Source organism: Diachasma alloeum, unplaced genomic scaffold, assembly GCF_001412515.2.
Source record: "Diachasma alloeum isolate Michigan unplaced genomic scaffold, Dall2.0 Dall_scaffold_00742, whole genome shotgun sequence".
NCBI lineage: Eukaryota > Metazoa > Arthropoda > Insecta > Hymenoptera > Braconidae > Diachasma > Diachasma alloeum.
The window spans coordinates 158,229-164,228 of record NW_021680872.1 but is presented as its reverse complement, the minus strand read 5'-3'; the positions used below and the strand labels follow the sequence as shown (position 1 = coordinate 164,228).

At 40.1% G+C, this 6,000-nt stretch overlaps 1 protein-coding gene across 2 annotated transcripts in view; it reads left to right on the top strand.

Annotated features, from left to right (window-relative positions):
- The window catches only part of LOC107044439 (phosphatase and actin regulator 2), a 61,907-nt gene that overhangs the window by 47,310 nt on the left and 8,597 nt on the right, over positions 1-6,000 (top strand). The window lies entirely within an intron of this gene.

Genomic DNA, 6,000 nt, shown 5'->3' with positions numbered 1-6,000 from the left:
ATACGAGGAGAACGGATGCTGAAGATGTAAGGACATATGTCCCACATTTCCTTATTAGAGACTTAAATCCGCTGGGGATAATCATCCCAATCATCACATGTAAAAAATAATCCGTTCTGCCCTAACCCATGTTGCCCCATTTTTCAAAATTAAGAAAAGACGTGAAACCTTTTTTACTATTGAAAAAAAAATTCTTACAATGTTAATACAATGTAATGGAAATTTTTTTGGCTTGACGATGTAATTATTTTCATCCCCTCATCATCACTAGTTCCCCCCCCAAACTAATTAAATCTAGCTGTAGTAAAATTGTTTGTCAATTCTCTCATGCATCTGAAGTGCATCATAAACATGATATAACCACGATATTCCAGCATCTCAACGAAGTATTTTGTTTCACGTAAGCCTCTGTACAATGTACAACGGAATACCCAAGATGCCAAGGAGAATGATCGATATACCCTCTCCTATTCCCATACCCAACCCACAACTCCCTGGAGATCCTCCAAACAGTCTCAGCAGGCTTCTCAACGAGTGAAAAATCACCGAGAACATGCAACTGTTCATCTTCACGACTGACGTTGATTAAAAATAATTAATGAGTCTTCATAAATCCTTTGAGGCAACAGAGAACAGCATGAGATGATTTTTTTTCGCGTTATTCATCTTTTTTTTTTAGGGGCGTGGAGAAGAGTTGCGGGGAGGGGTCGATAGTGACCCCATTCGATGAATCGGAAAATTCTAGTGGAAATAAAAAAAAAGACAACGTATTTTCGTCCCATAGAACCCGACATACAGCGAAAAATGGAAAAATAATTTATCAGTCAACGATCCATGACGATCTACAGAATTATTGAGGATTTTTGAGAGACCTACCGCGGCAAAATGGCTCGTTCTTCCGCAATTCGACGGGAAAGCTCGCAGACTATCCGATGGCATCATCTCCAAGCTATTTCGCCCCGATCGTGCGAAAATGATCTAGCGATCGATGAATAACCTATTAAAATTGATTTAGGATTTTCTCTGGATCTACTGGAGCAAAACCGGTCAACTTTTTTCAATTTCATCTGAAATTTTCCAATCTGTCGAATGGGGTCATTATCGTCCACAAAATTTCAAATCGTATTTTTCCCAATGGATAAAAAATTGTCCTTCAATTTATTAACAATCCCCAAACTCAATGATAAATTAATTTTTTTCTGTATGCTTCATCCCCTGACATTTACTACGACAATTTTTTAGAGTGAAAGAAAAACATTACCCGAGACGTCGTATAATTTTATTCCCCCACTTCCTCGTCTCTTTCATCAACAAAAAATACATCCCTTGATTTCCCCGGTGACAAGACACACGAATATAAAAAAAAATACCAGTTGTCGGAGTGAAAGCCCGACGTATGTCTCCAAAATAGATGTGTAAATATTCCGTGTATTTTTTTTTATTCAACGAGTTCATCGACATCATCCCCAGCGCAGATGAATGGACCCCCACGTGTATGAATGGCTAGACGAATTTTTTGTTTCCCCCCCCCCCCCATTTCTCTCTGTTTTTATTTTCATTTCTCCAGCGGGTATCAATGACTCGGTGAATTTTCACGAGCACTTGTGGATCGATTTACGGATTATTCAGACAATGGACGGAGACTAAGGTTTTAGTGCCTTTTGAAAGTGGCAGTTGTGAGTTCAAGGTCATGGGGAGAGTTTGTTGGATTAAGTGTTCTGAGTAATTAGTGGAATTAAAAGCTGGGTGCTTAATTCAACGGCTTGAGGGCTTTATGTTTACTCGGCTTTAATATCACCCTCTTCGCTGGATTAGAAAATTTTCCACGAAAATTAATGAAAAAGACGATCCGTTATTCGTAAGATTTATTAACTTTATTATATTTGACCCTTGGATCTGGCCCTTGAACCCTTGAAGGGCAGAACCTCGTCCATGCGATTTTTCACCAATTTTTCAATAAAATTTCATCTCATCGGTTTTTGACCCTCATGACCCTTTCAGCCCCGCTACACCTCCAGCCCTTTCCCAACGAACTCAAAGAAATATCCCCAAAACCCCCAGAATAATAAACTCAACCCTTCCCGTCCAAAAAAATCATTATTCCCCTAGGAAAAAAAAGATAATCAACCCTAAAAAAGCTCCCCAATACCTCCCGCATCATAAATTTCCCCTAAAAAAAATTCTCAACGTTTCATCCCCTAGACTCTCCAAGGTCCATCCCATACAATCAATAATTTGTCTCTCTTCAGCATAAAAAAATCTATCCCTTTGTGTTGAAAAAAAGCTCTAGGAATGGGAGTCGAGCTTTTCTCGTTTCAAACTCTAGTTTTTCCTCGTAACGATCGGTCCTCTGTTCCCGGCTGCAAGCCCCCTCCCCCCTCCCACTACCCAATGCTTTCCACCTTTTCCATAACCCCCACTCGGCCCTCGCAAGCGCCCACACATCTGTGGTACGCAGCGCCATCGCTCGGAGTTGCGCAGATGCAACTCGAGCCGCTCTCGAGCTTTTGCTCAGGCATTCACCGACGCTTTGACAGTCAGTTCATGTCAGTCGTGACTCGTGGAACAGTCTCTGTAAATAATTCTCCAGTCCTTCATCCCTTTTTCACGATTTATCGGGCACTCTCTTTGGAATTTTTTGGATATGTTTGATTTGCGGAAAATAAGCTTTTGCGGTTTTTCAAGTTTTTCGCAATTTTTTTGAGGAGGGGGCGAGGGGGGGGGGGTCGTCGGATAGCCAGGGAAATTTACAATAGAATTGAAAAGTTATTAAGTCGCTTTGCACTACTTGTTGGTGGATAAAGAGCGAAATAGGGGGATAAGAGCGACTTTTGGTTTTGGGATATTTCGAGAAATTTGGGGCATAGGAGGGTAGTCTGTCGGTGAGTGCACTCAGATATTTTTCTGATTACCCGGTGGGATTTATTGTCGACCGCAGGATCTCTAATTTCGATTTTTGAAATTTTTGAAAATTTAGGTTTTTGAGCTTTTGGTCATTTTTTTGAGGGGGTCGAATGGGGGCTCGTTCGATAGCTGAGGAATTTTGTAATTGAATGGAAAACATAAGGGCCCATTTTGCCTCGTTGGTTGGTGAATAAACGGCGAAATAAGAGGATAGGTGTAAATATTGTTCTTTCGATTTTTTTTTGAAAATTGCGGGAAGGGGTAGAGAGCTCGTGTTGTCGGGTTTTCAACCTGAAATTTCCCTGGATATCTGCTCGGGTCGTTATCGACCCCGGAACTCACATTTCAATTGCTGAAATTGAAAAAACTTGATTTTTAGGAAAACAAATAATCGAGAATATTTTTCTTAGTTTGTGAAAATAGAGGGGGTAAAATTGGGGATATGAGCGGGGTGAGTTTTTTGGCGGCTGTCAAGACGTTCGGTCCAAATGGAAGACGTCGTCGGCGGTGCGATAAGCAGCACAAAGCGCTGGAATTGCCAGGGGCATTCAATCAGTGCCAAGTACAATCCGATATTGTACCTTGCTGGGAGTCAGCACCACCTATAACACCACCTGCTGATTTTCTACCGCCTGGGTACAAGAAGGGGGATAGATTCACTGGTGAGGTATTTTCGATGAATGTAAATCATATTTTGCCCCCGAGCGTGGATGCGTGGGGTTGGCGACCTGTTGGCTGAGGGGTTCAAGTTCATGAGCAACTTGGCATGAAACTTTTCATATAAAAAAACAGAGCTACATGTTTGACCTATCCAAGCATTTTGAACACTTGATGACGTCATGAGAATGCAACAAATGATTCATAAAGCCAATCAGACATCCTACATCAGTCATCTGATCGACATTGAAAATTCAGTAGTAAATCACTCAATCATTAAAATCAATCGCATGCACAATATCATCTAAAGAATTCATAGAATCAATACTGAATCACCACACCGCGATTCATCCCCACAAATATTCCTAAAATCCTTCAAAAATCTTCTATCATTATTCACATCTCCACATCCACCTCTTTAGAAGCCGCATAAAAACTGATAAGATCACCTCTGGACCAGAAATACGGGGACACAATGACCCAAATAAACCGAAGGAATTCTCCAGAATCTGGAGAATACATCTTGTCGCGCAATAAAAACTTGATGCGATTTGTGAAGTTGGAAAAACGTTTGAATTATGGATGCATTCATCGTACCAAGGTTGTAAAGCTCACGGAAATGTGCGGAAAAGTGTTAAAAAGTAAACCAAGAATTAGAATGAGGGAAAAAGTGCATATTAGGGAAGTGAGAAAGAGCTTGGTACGGCGAATTACATTTTAATCGTCGAGGCTGCTGCGCACTAGTGCTGGATAAAAAGTTGTCGACAGATGGTAACGACACGGGGGTTTTGTTTTAATGCTCTTCATTTTTTATTTTTTTTTTTAATCGTTTTTACGTTTCTCCTCTCCGCTCATTCGCAACGTTGGCCGTTCGTTGGAAATTCCGTTTCATTTTTTTATTTTTATACCGTGGTATTCGTTTTGGGGATTAACATTCTGGATATAATCCGATGGGGGCAGGTCGCCATTAGGAGAATACTGAGGGAAATTTTTTTTTGTGATCGGCAATTTTTTTTTCTCCGCTTTAATGATTTTCTCCATTTTGTCTGAAAAAAAAGATTGATTTTGCTCCCATAGAACAGAAATTACAGATAAAGATGAGAAAATGATCTAGAGATCGATAAACGATCGATTAAAGTTTGACTGAGGATTTTCTCCTAAACTGCTGGTCCAAAATTAATAATTTTTTTCACCTTCACCTCAAAATTTCCTGCCCATCCAATGCAATTTACCTCGCGGCGTGAAAATGATCTAGAAATCGATCAATGATCTACAAAAAAAACATTTAGGATTTTCTCCCAAACAATTGGGCCAAAATCAATCTTTTTTTTTAAATTCCCGCTCAAATTTTCCTGACTATCGAATGAAATTGACACCAAGCGGTTCTACTCCGGCTATTATCCGGGGAAAATCAAATTTCCATCCAATGTTTCCTTTTAATTCCCTTTCAAATGCAATCACACATTTTTTCGATACACCAATAGAGTTAATTGTTCCCGTGGGTGTATTTGTTTGAAAAACACGGGATTTGTTTGTCTGGAAAATGAAACAATTCACATGGAAATTCTCGGAATAATTAAGTCAACTATTCCCCCGGCAACGAAATGCCACTTTTATTTTTAGAGAAATTTAGCATTCCTCCCCCACGTGTCTGGTTTCCACGGTGGCATAAAATCGGTCAAGGTCATCCTATGACCCCCCTCTCTCTCACCCACCTATCTCCCTCGCAATGACAATTATGAGAATGAAAGATAGACTCAATTTTCATCTGAAGTGAAGAAAAATTATTTCACACCAGCTGGTGATGCTATTTTTACTTCCAATCGTTGCGCGGGTGATGTTAGTTGTTCTAATGCTCACCCCTGGGAACGATCTTGGAAAATTTAACGCCGACATAAAATAGTTGATGCAATCGATGGCGTGTATTGCAGACGAAAATGGTGGGAGTGGTAATGAATAACAAAATCGCGAACATTTTTCACTGGAATACACTATTTATGGGGTCGTTGATGACCCCATCATCTGGTGCGGAACATTCATTCTCAAATAAACTCAAAAATAAGTCATTTTGCGATTTTTTTCATTAAAAAAAATTATGTTTTCTCGTGTTTTTTTTACTATGGAGACAGAATGGGTTGCTACGGCCTCGATGGTAGTCCCAATTGATAGATAACAAAATTTACCCACAAATTGAAAAAAAGATGATCCATTAGGCTCCCATAGGAGCGGAGGAACAGCGAAAAATGTGGAAGTGATCTAGCGGTCAATGATCTAAAATGATCTACAGAATCACTTAGGATTTTTGGGAGATCTACTTGGGCAAAATAAGCTGTCTTCCACTCGAAGGAAAATACCCCCAGCTCTCCGGTGAAATTATCTCCGGCCTATTCTGCCACGATCGTGTGCAAATGATCTAGCGATCGATGAATGATCTACAAA